Source organism: Sycon ciliatum, chromosome 3, assembly GCF_964019385.1.
Source record: "Sycon ciliatum chromosome 3, ocSycCili1.1, whole genome shotgun sequence".
Classification (NCBI taxonomy): Eukaryota; Metazoa; Porifera; class Calcarea; order Leucosolenida; family Sycettidae; genus Sycon; species Sycon ciliatum.
This window is the reverse complement of record NC_088645.1, coordinates 44,701,458-44,720,120: the sequence shown is the minus strand read 5'-3', so window position 1 is coordinate 44,720,120 and position 18,663 is coordinate 44,701,458.

Below are 18,663 nucleotides of genomic sequence, written 5' to 3'. Positions count from 1 at the left end.
CACTTTGCTGCTGTACATACGGTGAGTAGAAAGTAGTTGCAGGATTCTGGCTGCTGGCCGCGTGTGGGTCTGGCTGATTGACCTCTTGCACTCACTACTCTGGCCTGTCCAAACTGGCTAGGCACTTTCTGCTGGACTGTGTAGCTACTTGGCTGCACTTTAGATGTCACAGCAGGGTGATACTTCTGGTTAGCTGGTGTCTGATACTGTGGGCCTTGGGGCAGTTGTGGCTTCAGACTAGTTGTGGTGAATGGTGCAAAGCTGGACTGCACAGTGACCCTCTTTCCTGGTCTGTATTGTGCGTTGTTACTAGTATTAGCCACAGCTACTGGGGCAAAACTGTTACTCTGCAACACAGGATTCACTGCACTAATACCAGACATACCTGCATGTACTTGACTGCCGCTAGCGCTGTCGCTGCTCACTAGACCATCAATGACAATGGACTGTGGTAGCCGGCTCTGGGCCTGGGGACTTCTTCGTTCCACATCCACAGCACTCAAGCATGGAGGCAGACTACCAGCTGGTGTTTGTCTTGGCTTGGTCGGCTGGATGTCAACTGCGTCCACCACGCTGAAGGCGCGCCCTGCTCTCCCAGACTCTGCGCTGGTAATTTTGAGCTTCTCAAGGAGTTGATGATGGCGCACAAGTGCTTCTGTCGTGAGCCCTTGCCCAACACCTGCGTGGGACAGTCTCCGTGCACTTTCATCTCTCCGACTCCTGCGGCTGCTCGCGGTGGAGCCTTTCTCTGAGAGCTCCAACTCCAGCGCTGCTCTGTCTGCAGCCAATCGCTTGATCACCAACTCTCTGTTGAGTTTCAATCTCTTTTCGACCGCCTCAGCCTCCAGCTGGACTAATTCCTAAGCAGCTTGCTCTCTCTCGCGTATCCTGGCCACGAGTTCCAGTTCGGCTTCCTTACTGGATTTCTTGGAAACTTGGGAGACACTATCCCACTCTCCATATTGCGAAGGAGGCTTACCCTTCATCGACCTGACGCTCGTTCTTTTTTCCATCGACTCCGATTACTGCCTCGGACTCGGATCCGGCTCGAAGGACCAGTTGTTCGGTCACAGAATCTGGACTCCAAAGAACACTGTATTTATTTCTGTTCTTCGTAACTGAACGAAAACCTCTAGACTAATAGTATGCACACATCATCGTGCCTTGGCACGGACATACCAAATCTGCTGTTGTCCTCTCTCCAGGACAAAAAAAACTCCTTTCCAAAGAGACAAAAAAACTCTCTCCTCTCCAAAGTGAAACTGGTACTATAACAAAAAAGCACAGCTGATAAAGCGAACAGACCTACAGCCAATCAGCAAACCAGTTCCGTCATATGATCCGGCAGGTATTGCATGCCGTGCATGTACTAGATTAATGCTACGGTACAGACAATCGCATGCCTAGACAGGTCCTAACAGTGTCTAGTCAGTACTAGCATCATGCTCACATGTGCCGGGTCAGCACACAATACATCGACCTAGCAAACGGTAACCTACGGGGTCTACTCGAACAACAATGATGGCTGTACAATGATGGTTGTTACATGGGAGTGGTTCTGACCGTAGATGTTGAAGCGTCGGCAGAGGGTCCAGGTGGATCGCGACCTATCGCTTTTCCTCGTGATCCCTGCCGGCGTCCCTCAGGGATCTGTTCTTGGGCCGCTTCTATTCCTCATCTACACCATAGACCTTCCACGCGCATATGAGAATCCCCGCACCACCTATTTAGCCGATTTGCAGGTGACACCGCTTTGATTTCCATTGCGAGAACTCTTCAAGACTGCACCCGAAACCTACAACAGAGTGTCACAGCAGCTGGAGACTGGCTTCAAAGATGGCACCTGCTGGTTAACACGAAGAAAACAGTCATCCTCCCGTTCTACCACGACAACCCCCGCCCCCCCCCCCCTCCCCCCCCCCCTGAACAGCTACCCCAGATCACCCACAGGAATGGTCCGCTTACCTTAGCACAAAAACACAAACACCTCGGAATAATCTTTCAGCATGACCTCCGTTGGACAGAAAAATCACTCAAGTCTTTCAATATTCTTTTTACACTAATGTCTACACTCACCATCTATCAGACATACATCCTACCTATATTCTCATATGCGAGCAATGCTCTCACACCGTTGTCACACATTTCCCTTGACAGGCTAGAACGACTCCAGCGGAAAGCCACCAGAATATGTCTCCACCTTCCCCTTTACACACACTTAGAACACTCCCACCTTTTGCATCCCATCAAGTGGCCAACATTATGTTCACACTTTAAAGTTAAACATATACTCTTCGCACATTCTCTGCGCCACAACGCCACAATTATGCCCCACCTCACATACTCTCGCCGCATACTGCTAGCAGCGTGCAACCTTCGTATAATTTTCGTCCACTCTCGTACTTGGTACTTGCCAACTCCGCGGACTGATCACTGTATCCATTCTCCTCTGTACAAGGCCCTTGATTACCTTAAAATTGCTTGCCCACCCAGCTTCGAGAAATCCCTTCTCGTACGCTCTTCAAATACCAGCTATCCCTGCTGTTGCACAACTCTGTAGCGACCAGCCCTGCCCGTACACTTAAGTAGTCGTTAATCCTTAGGCTCTGCCCACCCAATTCTTGCTCATTTTTTCTCCCTTCTTACACTATTATCTCTTTTTGGGCACTGGCTTTCGTGAGAATATAGATTTGAAACATATTCTTTTTAGGCTTAAATCAACTCTACACACCAAATCACTCTCTCTCTCTCCCTCAGTTACAAAACATATATCCTGCCTATAATTGAATATGCATGCTTTGCTGTCACCCCGCTCTCAAAAAGTGCTTGACCGTCTTGAGCGAATCCAGCGCAAGGCGGCCAGAGTTTGCCTCCGTCTCCCCCTCTATACTCCTCTGAATCATTCAACACTGCTCCATCGGCTCAAGTGGCCGACAATGTTCTCTCGCCGCAAAGTGAAGCTCACCCTTCTTGCACCCTCCATAAAATACAAATATGCCCCACACATACGCATGCTGAACAACCCCGCTCCAGTTACGGCCCATTGATTAACTCAATCTGCTCCTGCAGCACTCACCCTCTAGAATACTTGTAAAAATCAAAGTGATGTAAATCACTTTCCAACTGCATAACCCACAGCCCCACCCACAGCATCTCACCTTCTCATAAACTTATCTGTTATTGGCGATGGTGCCATCGTGAGAATAAATAATTCAAACTCAAATTCAATTCAATACTAACAACAGTAAACAAATTGAAAATAAAGTAAACTATCGTATCCGTTCCCGAAGGGAACTCACGACGGCCGCTAACACCCGATAAACCCTAGCGGCAGATGCAGCGCCTAACGGTGGGGGTGAGTGGGTAAGTCTCAAAACCACTGGCATAAGTGCTAAAAACAACCCCAGTAGCTGCATCCATGTACCCCTTGTGCCTGGCCACAAGTTCCCAGTTGACTGTGGGTAGCAGCACGGCTGGAAAAACAACAGTAACATAACAATAATTATATTCAACGTTGGGTGTCCCTATGTAAGTTACCAGTGTTCTATGTGCCCTCTTCTGCAGACTATACGTGGTGTGCCCCCCCTGCCCCACATGCCAGCTTTCGTAATTTCTCGTACATCAGGGGCACGACAACTAAAGGAACAATGGACTGTAACCCTAGATTCACTCTCGTTGGTACCCTGCCGATGATGTGCAGGGGTGGAAACAAGTGGAGTTCTGAATGCAAAGGTGAGTCCAAAATCAACATTTACCTTAATGGCAATAAATAATGTTAGGTGCCTCCTCCCGTACAATCTTACCTACAACCTTTCCTAAGCTGGCCTGCCTGCATGCACCCGTGCTAGGTCATACTCACCTTTTGTTCCGTTGGCCCGGGTAGCTACTTGCGCGCCCATATTTGCCATAGCTATCCAGGCCCTTTATATTGGGTTGTTTCTCAGTTGATCTCTCTCTCTCTCTCTCTCTTCAATAATCTCACTCGTCAACGTAGTTGTTCGTTCGTCTTGGTCTCTTGTCTCGTTGTCTATAATATATGTCGGTCCCAATAACTTGTTCCCGATGTCCGTTGTAATGTCTGGAGAAGGTGTCGTCAGTTGGCTTTCTTCGGACCCAACATTTGCGCCGACTATTGATCGACCCACGACCCTGAGACCATCCCATGCCCAGTCGTCCTCTACCGCCCGACATTCGTCTCATCTATGTCAACCTCGTCTCGTCGTCAATAATCCTCATCTGGTCTCCAACCAAGTCTCGTCTATGTCAACCTCGTCTCGTCAATGTCAACCTCGTCTCTTCTATGTCAACCCCGTCTCGTCCAAGTCATGCAGATCAGCTATTTTCATTATTTCTCCCTTGCTTGTTCTTTTCATGTGTCCCTTCTTCATCAAATTTTTCTAGTTTATTTATTTTTGATTATTTTATCGTAGTGTGTGTGCGTGCGTGTGTTCTTCATAAAATATTAGTAAAATTAGAGTTCTGATCATGGTGAGCCACGCTCTAATTTTTAATGTTAGCAAAATTGTAACTACGCTATTTTTAGCCATGCAATCAGTATCAGTAGGTTCCTCGTCACTTCTAGTTTCCTATTTGTGCCAATTTTGTTCTTGAAGGGTTGCTTGGCCCGCTGTTGTTGGCAATGTTGGGTGGTGCATACATGTACACCTTAAGACTTAGAGAAGTACAGGAACATTAACTGCAATGCATGATAGTAAACACTTTTGTGAGATCCGTGCAGTGTGTGTGTGTTTGTGTGTGTTTGTGTGTGTTTTCTTCCTCAGTCATTTTTATCTCTATTTTTCTCTTCGTCTTATTATTTACAGCGAGGTCGCGGTTCTTTTTTCACTCAGGGGAGGTATGTTAGGTACCTCCTCCCGCACCTTTTCTAGCTGGCCTGCATGCACTTGCGCACTCACCTTTTGTTCCGTTGGCCTGGGTAGCTACTTGCGCGCCCATAATTGCCATAGCTACCCAGGTCCTTTATCTTGCCGCTCAGACTTGATCTCTTTCTCTCTTTCTCACTCTTCAATGTAGTGGTTTCATTCGTCTTGGTCTCTTGTCTCGTCATCTATAACGAGAGAGCTTGGAAGCTCAGTGCCCTACGCTATGCTTTTTTGCTTTGATGACCTAGACAAAACAAAGCATAGGGATGTTATAAAATTTTTTATAAAATTCCTTTTTTTTTAAGACATAACCTGGGATTCGAACCCGCACTATCGCGCCCTGCATGCATCCCCCGATATACTTCGCATACATACTAATTCTTCCAAGTTGCTTCACATTATGATCTTGCATTTGAAAGCCCTATTTGAATATGCATTGTGGCCAGCCGTCTTTGATGGTACGGTACGGTAGGGATAGGTACGGGACAGATACGATCGAGGGTAATACGACACCGTCTCCCGTACCGTACCATCAAACACAGCTGGCCACATACAGCTGGCCGCAATATTCAAATAGGGCTTTCAAACGCAAGATCATAACGTGAAGCAACTTGGAAGAATGGGTATGAATGCGAAGTGTACGGGGGAATGCATGTAGGGCGATAGTGCGGGTGCGAATCCCAGGATATGCCTGAAAAAATAGGAGAATTGAAAAATTTATAACATCCCTATGATTTTTTGCCGTCAGATACGGGATAGCGCCAGGCGTGACACAAACAAACAAACACACAAAAACACATATACCAAATTAAAGCTGTGTGGACCCTGGCTAGCGCCAGACGTTACTGAAGTAACGTCTTCTGCATAGCTACGGGAATAAATGTCGTTCCCACTAACTTGTTCGCGTTGTCCGTTGTAATGTCTGGAGAATATGTCGTCAGTTGTCAGATGGAGAGCCAAGGTTTAATTTATACAAAAGAGAGCAATGAACTACAAGTTATGCTATGCTGTCCACTATACTGTCCATTGTGTCGTGCAATGTTACCGCATGAGCTGATTGTTTAGTAACTTGTAGTTCCTTGGTCTTTCTCTTTTGTATAAAGTTATGTTCCATAACGTTTTCTTGTGACCTTCATCAGTGGAACACCGTCACTTAAAAATGCAATAACTTAAACATATGTAATCAAGCACGCTGAGGAGGTCATGATGGCTGAATCTTGCCCGAGCCTGCAGCCCTCGGGCCTACGGCCCCTGGGCTGGAGGCTCGGGCAAGATTCAGTCATCATGACCTCCTGAGCGCGCTTGATTTGATTTCTTACAGTGCGAAGCAACATATAAGGGAAAATCAAAGATCGAAAGGTCGGAAGGTCGAAAAATTATTCCCGAGGTGACATCAAACGGTCCTGAAACTCCCGAAATGACGTCAAACGGTCCTGATGGCCTGATTATGCCTGCGGCGGGAAGATGGCCTATTGGCCATGGCCCTGGCAACGATCACGTGTCATGTAAGAAACACATTTATATACATGTAGCTAATATGGTTTCAGGTAGAAATACAGCAGCCAGCAAGTACAAAAAGCGAAGTTTGCACCTTTGCAATGTGTGAATATAGTATATAGAATATAGTATAGATTATCACTCTCTTATTATTGACCCCCACAGAAACTTGTGATCTCTAAGCGGTCAAATATCAGCATAATTGACCGCTTATATTGACCACTTATTATTGACCACCTAGCCCGAGGACTTCTTTTTCGAGTCCTGAGCATACTTGCAGAAACTGCGGGACCAAACATCAGTTGCCTCAGCGGTTCTCTTTGGAATACGATCAAGAATCAGCTTGTCCCTTTCCTCCTTTGATGACAAAGTGGAAGGTGACGACGACGACTTTTCCGCCATGAACAAAACACATGAACAAAACACAAATAATTTACCAACTTGACTAGACCAAAATTTACCAACTTGACTACACCAAGCACGTGGAGAAAGAGAACGATCATCGAGCATGCTTACCTACTTGACTACACCAAGCACGTGGAGAAAGAGAACGATCATCGAGGATGCTTACCTACTTGACTACACCAAGCACGTGGAGAAAGAGAACGATTATCGAGCATGCGCCTGGATATCATTCATGGCCGTTCAGCCAGTTAGCAGAGAGTCGTAAAATACCGGTAGTTTACGACTCCCTGCATTCAGCAAACTAATACTTGTCGAGAACAAACACTCCAAAATAACAGCTGTCCACTAATTTTGTTGTTCGAGATTTTAGTAGGAGTTTTTCTGGTTGAATCTAAATACAATAAATGCTCCGGCCTTGGGTTTATGACCAATAACAACTCGGCCTACTCATTTATTGTATACATAATAGTATAGAAAACGTTATGGACCCTAACTTTCTTCCTTTTTTGCTTTTGTTATGAGTGCACAATTTATCTTGTTTATTGCTATTTACGACTAGTTTTGTCTCCTCGTCGATTATTTACCATAATATTTGCCCTTTTTACCTGTATTTGTTCAAGTCACATCTTGCTCCATTTCGTAATGTGTGATCCTTTACAGTGCACCTGAACTTTTTGAGTGAAACTGAGTTTGACGTGAGCCGCGCTCAGGTCAACAAACCAGACTTTACAAAATTGTGAAATTGCTGCTGCTTGCGCATCACCGATGACGACGTATTGGAGTTCAAAACGGAAGAAATAGCAACCATTCCTGCCCAAGACATAACACTTACTTGGTCTCATCAATATTGTCGCTTATCTTTCAGCTTTGTTTTATGTCCCCAGTGTTCACTTGGCAGCCCATTTCATCCCAATTTCGATTAGTGAGTTGGTATAAAAGTGTCTGAAAGGTCTAGCTAGATTTCGAGTTGTTTTTGAGAGCGACGGGTGAGTGAATCTGATTGATACCACTCCCCATCAAAACAAAATTATCTTGTCACACTGCGCAGGCAAAAGCAGCGTGACACAAAAGAAAGTAATCGGCCACTTGGAATCAGTTTCAATTTGCAAAACGGCTGAGATCGCTCACTTCGGACATCGTTTGCCTAGCTGAGATCGCATTTCCCCCACCTCCAGCTCAACGTTTGGAGTATCCAGCACATCGTGGAGATTTTTACAAGTACCCGGTACTGTAAACGTCGTCGTCGTTCAATATAAAATCATGCAAAGACTGGCGACTGATTTGAACCACACAGGTTGTCGTGCTGCCCACCTGAAGTCCTATAGAGAAGGCAACAGTCACGATCGACTTCCCTTCAGAAAATAGCCAGGCAGCTGGGAGGAAGAGAGATGAGCTTGCGAAAGCGAGAGAGTCGATCCAGAGCAAACATATTACATTTTTCACCAGCGCCGAGAGCAGCGACGAAGAGGACCAAGAAAAGCATGAACCCTTCCTTTGACAATAAATTCCTCGTGTCCAGTTTTCATTCTATACCTTACCTTCCATCGTACCAAGTTTTATCACGTCAAGTGCATGCGTTGTGTTCCAAAGTCTCAGTTCAAATTGTAGTAAGATAAGCGACAATATTGCTGACTTGGACCAAGTATCTGATTTCTTTATCAAACAATAAGAGGACGGAAAAGGTGTTCTCTTCGACCTACATATTTTAGTTTTTGGTAATAACCCAGGAATGACTGAATTACGATAGCTTGAAATTTTGAATAGTTTCGATTCTAGGAGATCGAAAGTTGTACAGTCCGTACACAAAGGGTTAAAAGAGCCTGTCTGAGAATACTGAAGTATGTGTGCAAGTGGATCTCTCCAATCTCGCTCGAAATTTGCAGAAAGTTCCCTTTTGGGGTGTAGATTGATTGTGCAAAGCCCTTGAAGAAAAGGTTTCTGAAGGGAACCTTGAAACTTGCATACCCCTCAGAAATGGCCGAAATATCACATTATTTAATTATTTATGGGTCAAACGAGTAACGCCACAGGTTATACGAACAAGCTATGAACAAAACTCCACCAAGCCAACATTGCCTTACCTTAGAAGAGTTCCTGGAGCAATACCGCTTAGCCACGCCAGGATCCCAGATGACGAGGGCCATCACCCCTGACGCAACTAATGATCGTCTTAAAAGTAGCCAATTTACAAGCGCTGGCAAAACAGCCAGCTACGTCCTCAACTAGCAAGAACTACACACCGACAGATAGTAGAACACCTCTTCTAGCACTGGGACCATGTCTCCCATCCGCCTTTTTGGGTTTTCTTGAAATATACTTTTGGAATTTTCCACTCGACCTTGCTGAAATACGGCCAAAGTCATACCTTCACAGGAAAGCTTGCCCCTCCGCGATATCTCTTCAGCAATTTCTACTCCAACACTACTCCCAATGCCGCAGAACAAAGTGTATTATTGACTCTGACGAGGAAAAGCAGCGGTGATTACTTGTCACTCCAAACGGCAAGATTCTCCTTGCGCCACCAACACTTTTTTTGTGCGATTGTTGATGCAAAAGTGAATGAAGTCCTGAGCGCAATTCTTGAATTTTACTACAAGAGGCAAGGTGGAATCACATGCCTTGTGATGCAAGAATGCCAAGTCGTGTGAATAACGGCTCACGAGATTTCAGAGTCACCTTCATCATGTGCGCTTGTTACTCGCCTTGATTGCCCGTTGGTCTGGAAGCGATCACACCCATCTTGTTACTGCACTCAAGAACACGCTGACCATGTTGTAGGCCTACGAACCGGGACTTTCTCTGGCCATGTAGCTAAAAGCCAGTGAAATGCTGATGAAAAGAAGTTCTTTACGACGTAAGAAATCTGTCATGCAGTTCACGCGACAAGCTGTATGGGGGATATTTCAACTGATTGCTGCCATTGCAACACTCCTAGGACAGTGTGTGGGCGTTCCGGAAAAGACGTCCAGACGAAAATCCAGCTTCAAAGAGTTTTGTTCTAGATTCCTGCACTGATGATGTGTATGCATAATGAAGCCTGCCTGGAAAATGGGGGCAAAATCTTAGAAATTGCCTGGTGTTCCCCCTCTATTTTGACACTCCCAGAAATGGCGCCCACTTCAGGATAAGTCCTCTGTGTGGTCGTTGACCGGATGTGGGTCTGTGTGTTTGTATGTATGTGTTTGTGTGTTTTTCGGTTTTTCAGCCGTGTGCTCCCTGCCTGTAATTGCCAATAGTTCTACAGTCACGGGGGAGAATGAATTAAATGGAAAGTTTTACAAGTACCGAGTCAAGTGTTCTGAAGGCTTTAGCCCATCAACACCTTTTCCCCCTCCATGTAATGAAAATGCAGGGACCTTCGTAAACCCGGTGACCTGTGATAGTGAGTCCACCATGTAGAATTAAAACTCTTTCTCTATGTAATTTTAAAACGCAATAAATAGAGTAAGCTGCGTACTCAGTACAAACACCATTAGCAAACACTTGTTGTCACGTATATATATATATAAATAGAGAAGTAGGCGAACAAAATTTATATACACACAACAACAAGGTTGTCAGTTTCATAATACTAAAAGCTTTTCACCCATTTCCATCAGTAGTTACATGGGAATGAGCAAGAACGAAAACGAAGCCAGAATTTATACTGGGGTTAGAGAGTCAGCACGAATATTCTTACGCGGCTGAAGTTCACACTACACTACCATAAGGGTGTGGTCCTCCTGGATATGTCAAAGGCGTTCGACAAGGTTCGCCACCAGCAACTAGTCGAAGATCTCTTCTGTGTGGGCGTCACCGGAACAGCGCTCCAGTGGCTCATGTCAAACTTGTTTGATCGTTGCCAGATTGTCCAGCTGGGATCCCAGCTTAGCACAGTGGCAGCCTGCTCCTGTGGAGTACCACAGGGGTTGGTATTAGGTCCACTGCTGTTCAGCCTTTACGCCCGGGACATGCCATCTGTTGCCCAGCAAGCTGAGTCCATCAAGTTCGCAGCTGACATCGCACTGACCTGCAGTCGCCCAACACAACAGGAACTGACCGCCACTCTCTCCAGAGCAGTGACATGCATTGCTGACTGGCTGAAGCAGCGAGGTTTGATCCTTAATGCATCAAAAAGTCAGGCATTGGTAGTGTTGTCCTGAAGACTGAACTGCTGTTACATACTAGAGAGACCGAATATAAGGTAAATAGGTGCAAGGTACATATTGTGACATAACTAACTCCAGGGTACTAAAGGTGACACCTACATAGTATCTACCACCACATTACTCCAATGCTTTAGTAAAAAGCTAGCAACCGAATGAAATGGGCAACGCAATATATTAATAAAACAACCGAGTAAATCAATTTCGAATGATCATATATCTTGCTGAATCGAATGATTAACCCAACACTTTAGCAACAAGAAGTTGAAAAGAATGATCAACCCAAACACTCTAGCAACGAGAGGATATTACTGCTGTCTATTCTTGCTCATAACTTTGATAGAATGAATGCTGCTATTGTCACTACTCCGGCTACTAAGGATGCCATGCTATTATAGTAAAATTGTTTCAATCGTATCCCAGCCGCTCCACAGGCATGCTCACTCTGCTAAAACGTCGAGGCAGCTGTGGCTGGTTGTTGTCGGCTCGGGCTTCTTCTTCCGTTGTGCCTGCAGCATCTTTGTCAGACCCAGGGCTACGGCTCCGCTCGGTGGTCGCCTCAGTTGCTGATGGCGGGATAGTCTCCCTGACTTGCCGGCGGTTTCTTATGGCCGTGCGCACACCGTCTTCCACCACCACTTGACGGCCTTCCTGTAGTACGACACACCATTCCTTGGCCGGTTGACTATATCCGTCTTGCAGTACCACTTTACTGCCTGGCTCGAGAGCAGGGAGCTCCCGCACGCCTCTCTTCTGATCGTGTTGATGGGCCATTCGCATTTTTTGGTCAATTTGCTTCTCCCGGTTGATGATTTGACCGTTAGCTAGATTCGGCAATCGTCCTCGAAGGGCCCGTCCAAAGAATGCTTCTCCTGGTGATGTCCCAATCATCCGATTCATGGATGTACGAATGCCGAATAACGCTTGCTGGAGTCGCTGTCTCAGAGGTAGTGATGAAGGCATCCCACTCAAGCGCCTGCGCACGACGCCATGGAATCTCTCCACCATTCCGTTGGAGCATGGATACCGCGGGCTCGACTTGATATGCTTGACTCCTGCTTTCCGGAGAAAAGTTTCTGTTTCGTCCGACACCAGCTGTGGCCCATTGTCGCTAACTAGCTCCACCGGTAGACCATGTCTTGCGAATACTTCCGACAATGCTTGTATTATGACTCTCGACGTGGTGCTGGATAGCAAGAGCAACTCGGGATATCGGGATCCGTAGTCGATGACCGACAAGAAGTGATGATCCTCGATCTCCACGAGGTCCACCGCCACCCGATACCAGACTGGTAGGATTTCTGACGGTTGGAGGGGTTGTGGAGGATTCCGCTGCCTCTTCCAGCATGTCGAGCATGTCCTAGCGAATTCTGAGGCATCTTTGCTCATGGACGGCCACCATACACTTTGTCGCAACGTGTCCAGAAACGTGTCGAGTCCTGGATGGCCTTCGTGTGCGATACGGAGGACTTGGTCATACAAGGTACCGGGTATGACGATGCGATTGTTATGCATGACGATGTCATCAACCACTGACAACGAGTCCCTAATTCGAAAGTATACCTCGGCGCTGCCGTCGCATGTATTCCACTTGCCTTGTAACACTCTGTTCCTGACTCGACTTAGCTGACCATCAGTGTCTGTGGCTAGCCGGACATCTTCGCAAGAGATTGGAGCTTCCCCCAGGATTAAGCCAACATACTCCTTCATTGACCTGGCTTCTGCCGGACTGGCTTCAACTGCTTGGGAGGGGGCTCTCGATAGCGCGTCAGTACAAATCATTGACGTTCCTGGCGTATAGGTCAACTGAAAGTCGTATGGGAGGATTGCCAGCAGCCATCGCTGCACTCGGGCTGGCACCTGATCGAATTCCTTCTTTACGATTGCCACCAGAGGCTTGTGGTCAGTGAATACGATCACTTGTCGCCCCAGTACGAATTGGCGGAATTTTACCAAGCCGAAAACCACAGCCAGCATCTCTCTCTCGAGCTGCGAATACCGTGTCTCGGGATCCTTGAGAGCTCTGCTAGCGCATGACACGGGTTGAAAGCGGCCATGATTGTCCTTCTGCCACAGTATAGCTCCCAGGCCACATGGAGATGCATCCACACTAATGGCCGTCTCCCTGGTTGGCGTGACGTCGAAGAACGACAGACGTAACAATCTAGACGCGGCCTCCTCTTTGAGTGTGTTGAACTCCATCCAGAGCGAGTTGTCTGCGACGAATGGCTCGCGTTTTGCCAATGTCCTGACCGGTGCCGTTGCGTCCGCTAATCCAGGGATGAATTTTCCGAGGTATGTTAGCATACCAAGGAATCGCCGTACATCCGACTGAGATTCTGGCAGAGGCATGTCTAGGATTGCCTTCACTTTGTCTGGGTCAGGATTGACGCCCTGGGCATTCAGTATGCTGCCAAGGTATCTAACCTCACTTTGCTTCCACTGACATTTGTCGTTGTTCAATTTCAGCTGTGCCGCTTGTAGTCGCTCTAGGACTCGCTGCAGTCGTTCATCGTGTTGCTTGATGCTGTCACCGGTGACCAGTACATCGTCTACGTACACGAAGACTCCTGGGATACCAGCGAGCAGGTCAGACATGACCCTTTGGAAGATTTCCGGGGCGCATGAGATGCCGAAGGGTAACCGCTTGAATCGGAACAAACCTTCCTCCGTCGTGAAAGTTGTGTACGGCTGTGAGCTGGATGACAGCGGAATTTGGTGGAATCCAGACTCTGCGTCCAAGACCGAGAAAATCGTTGCACCCTGGATTTGGGCTGTTATTTCCTCAGCGGTAGGCATGGCTCTCTTCTCCCGAATGATGTTTTGGTTCAACTTCCTGTAATCTATACACAAGCGAAGCTTGCCGTTAGATTTGCGGCTAGGAACTATCGGTGAGATCCATGGAGTCGCCTCTTTCACTGGTTCGATAATTCCAGCCTCCAACATTCGACTTAGTTCTGCCTTGACCTCCTCGCGGATGCTGAAAGCATGTCGTCAGCATGCAGACGCCACGGGCACGGCGTTTGGGTCCACGGCGATGTCTACCGGCCGCATAGTCACTGTGTTGATGTCGGCAATGTCTACCGGCGGCATAGTCACTGTGTTGATGTCTGGCTCATCAACGGTGACAGTGACCAATTGTAACTGCTGAATGACGTCCTGTCCGAAGAGGGGACATTTCCCGGGTGAGACCACAAAGCACCGACAAGCTATCAATCTGCCATTTGCTTCAAACGTTGCGGTCGCCGTACCAAGTGTGTGGACTTCCTGGCCACCGTATCCACGGAGTCGTCTGTCCGGTAATTCCTCTGGCTGGACGACCGTGCAGGGCATTATTGTCCGTGTGGCACCCGTGTCTAACAGACCGTGTACTATCTTACCATCAACCCGCACATCGACCCAATAGCGGGGGTCATGAGCTGCGCGTAGCGTTGCCGCAGGCTCCATGGTATAAGCCTCTTCGAATTCGTCTTCGACCACCAATGTATCTTCCTCTATTTTATTGCTGAGTCTGTCTTTCCGGAGGCAGACCTGAGGAAAGTGGCCCACTATCCCACAGTGCCGGCATCTAGTCCGGCCTGCCGGGCAAAAGGATCTTCCCGGGGTATGTTCTCCCCCACAATACTTGCACGGTCCTTTCCGCCTTTTATGTCGAGGAGGTTGTGCCGAGGCTCCTGCCACTTTCCTGGACTCCTCTCCTGACATGACTCTGTTTACCATTGGTGTCGATGATGATGATAGCGGCTGCGGAGTCGGTGCTACTGGCTGCTCGTACAGTAGCGAGTCCAGTATAGATGCTTCCATTCCTACTGCCTTTGCCGATGCCGCAGTTAGCGTCAGATCTGCGGTCGCTAGGAGTTCTCGTCTTATAGCTGATGACTGCAGTCCTTCAATGAACTGGTCTCTGATGACTCCATTCACGATTGTGTCCACATCGGTGCTGTCGAAGCTGCATTGTTGTGCCATAGCCCAAAGGGCTGACAAATAGGCTGTCACAGTCTCCCCATTCCTCTGCTTCCGACCTCTAAACCTGTGCCGTTCTGCTGTCAGGTTGATGGAAGGCTTGAAATACTTCTCCAAGGCCGTTTTCAGAGGAGTGTACGTGTCAGGTGGGACATCCCCTTCTGCCTCAGCTGTGGTCACAACCAAGCCTTTGGTGATCCGCCGGAGGTCGATTCCGCCAATATTCAGCAGCAGTTTCCTCTTCTGCGCGGCTGCGTCGATCTTCTGTAGGTCAAGGTAGGCTTCGAAGTCTTCCAACCACAAGGCGAATTCCTCAGCTTGGTTCGTGTCCTCAAAGACTTGAAAGGAACTTGGGGCTCTGCCGAGAGAACTTGCCATCTTGAGTCCTGCTTGTTCACTGCGCCAATGTTGTCCTGAAGACTGAACTGCTGTTACATACTAGAGAGACCGAATATAAGGTAAATAGGTGCGAGGTACATATTGTGACATAACTAACACCAGGGTACTAAAGGTGACACCTACATAGTATCTACTACCACAGGTAGTACCGGCTGGGAAGCTAGAAGCGCAAACTGAACTGGACGTATGGTGTCATGCGACTAAGCTGCCATCTGTCTCTTCTGCTCGCTACCTCGGAGTTCACATTGACAGCGCCATGTCTTGGAACGCCCAGATGGATAGGTGCGTTGCCCGCCTCAACAAGAAAGTCGGTGTGCTGTGGCGGATGCGCCGCTGCCTCAGCATGCAAAGCTGCATCCAGTACTTCAAGTCTGTGATAATGCCTGATTTCTCATATGGCTCCAATGCCTTCTCAGCATCGCTGGCGGGTAAGCACCTAGACCGTCTCCAAGTTCTGCAGAATCGTGCGGCTCGAGCTGTGTACGGATGCTCGCCGCGCACCTCTGCCAGAAACCTGCTAGTCCAACTCGGCGCCTACCGTGTCCGGGAGCTCTTCATCCAGAAGCTCATCTTCCTGGTTTGGCGCTGCCGCTACTCCCGTGCTAGGCCCACACTGCAAGTGCTGTTGCTACCAACCAGTGGCGCTCCTACTCGGCTGCAATTATCTATGGGTCTAAGACCACCGCCAACCCGCACTGAGCTGGGTAAGGGTTGTCTCGCGTTCCAAGGAGCTAGGCTCTGGAATGTGTTGCCCAGCGAGGTGCGGGCCATACCGCACCCGGCCCAATTTCGCACTGCTGCTGTTCCACACAGCATGAACCCTTGAGGTCAGACGGATCACTATCGCCATATTTTCATTATATGCCTGCCTGCTGGCCTGCCTGCCCGTCTCTCTCCTTGTTCTCTGACAACTTGCTTGTTAATTCGTGCAGTTGTTTTCAGACGTAAAGCCCTGTTGTAGAGGTCTCAGCCCTCATTTGTTAGTCTCTCTGTCTCTGTCTCTCTCTCTCTCTCTCTCTCTCTCTCTCTCTGTCTCTCTCTCTCCCTCTTGGATCTCTCTCTCTCTATCTCTCTATCTCTCTCTCTCTCTGTTTTTGGTGGACAAAAATATCTCCGGCGTTGATTGCTTTCTTCCTTCGACTCCTGCCGCGCCTTTGTTCTCGTACTCCCCTTTATGTACAAGTGTTGTGCAGACCCTCCCTTAATATAGTCTGTCTCATTTTGTCCTGAGATGTTTTGATGCATAGTGATTATGACGCTCATCATTCGCTCCCTTGTCACTGGACAGTTCTGTCCGTTTGGTTTTAGCGAATTCAAATAACGAAAACAACAACAAGAATGTATGGAGCAGTGGAAAAATGCGTGAAACAACACATGAAGGGAATGCAGTACCGGAACAAACACGTGATAAAGTTGTCTGTCCGGTTGCAGCTTGAACAGCCGCAGCACCTTGATGTGCTTCTTTTGTCTACACAGCTCTGGCCTCAAACTGCGAATGTACAGCGCCTCCAGTGTGAATCGGTGCGCGCTGTTCCGGGCTGGTGTGATGACACTGAAGCTGCTGTTGCGTTCCTGCGGGATGCATTCAGGTTGCGCCTGCAAATGCTTTGTGATGGCGCTATCACCTGTTGCCACACGTTTTTAAGGCGGCTTCTTGTACAGCTTTTCTGGGATATGCTGCTTGATCCTTTTATATATATAGAACAATAGAAGTATTTCTTGCGTCGGCAAAAAAGTGCTCAATGTCCTAAGACAGAGCGGGGTTATATGTAGGACTCAGTGAGCAGTCACGTCTCGATGACCGATCATGATCCCCGTGACCAATCAAACAGTCACAAATCCCCGAAGAGCAGTCATAAAGTCACACACCAGTTTGAAGCCCGATGACCGGTCACAAACAGCCGCGACTTTCTCTGTGAACGGTCACAGGGTCCACGTCAAAATATTACGACTCAACTGTGGGCATTCACGCGATCAGCATACTTTTTTCCTTCACAGGTTTCAGAAGTGAGCAAGAAAGATTTCGATCAACTCTCGATCTCCACGTAGTTTACTTGTAGCTCGAGTCTGGTGTGTGTGGGCTAATCTCCAAAACGAATGGGGGTCGAAAATCTTGCAGGTTTCAGATAGGACATCTTTTGAGAGGACGTTCTGGCTAGTAGATTGTGCTATTCATCATTATTAATTTTGAAGAACAAACTTCGTCGTTCAGAAAAGCTATTTCGGAACGTTTTCAGTCAAGTATTTTTTTGCATGCCGATCTTGCTAGAACGGAGACTGATTTCAACTGATCCACCATACAAGCAGCACTCGCTTTGTGTTTTTGGAGAGGATGGGTGACAAGATTACGGAGTCAGAAGTGGACATCGTTGACGATGCAGAGACGAAAATATAATGAAGATGGAAAAGAAAATATGTTCATCTCCAAGAAGGTACTGAGTACATCAAGCACCTTCGTGTGTGTAGCTCTGTCTTTCTTGTGGAAGACTCCACAGAAAAACATTGTCCAGCTTGTTGAAACTGAAACTGGGTAGTGCCTCTCAGTTGAAGTCGTTCAGGGAAGACATCTATTCAATACATCATTGATCCATTCTCAAGAACAATCGTAAGAAATTAAACCAAGTCATGTTAGCGATAAGAATGGCGAACTACAATAGACCAGAGAAGTGTGAGTGTCTTGTTTTGACTGCAGGAAACTGTGTTTCACTATTGTGGCTCAACGTATTGCTTACGCAGTTTACTGCTTCGAACACATCTTCATTCCTACTTCAAAAGAAGTACTCCCAAAATAACTCTGTAAAATTTATTGATGTAACATTATGGTACATGTACATGGTCTTTCTCGTTGTGCTGCTATAACGTGTATTATAAGTACAGTCAGACCTCGTTTATCCGGTCCTCGTTTATCCGGATCCCTCGCCATCCGGAAGAAAATCGCTGGTTACTGATGTGCAGCATATGTCATGCATACAACATAACCGGACCTCGCGATCCGCATACCGGTGCATGATTTTGTGTACAAACTGGTTAAAATGTGTGCAAAAAGCTTCGTCGTATCCGGTTGCATGTGGCTGGCTAGCGCTTGCAGAAGCTAGTATCAGGGAGTTGTACAAGCAAATGAGGTCCTTGACCTGCTGGGTGTATGCGGACAGCACTCAGTTGCATGCACTTGTCATTTTCCTCACTTGTTTTACATACTGGGCACGCTAGTTGTACTGCATAGGACCTGTCTGCATGTATGTACGATGTCACTGCTTTTGACATGCCACATGCTTATACAGTATGTGTGTTCAGTTATCCGGTTATCTCGCCTATCCGGATATTTTTGTGGAAAACAGATGTGTGCGGTTAAGCGAGGTCTGACTGTACAT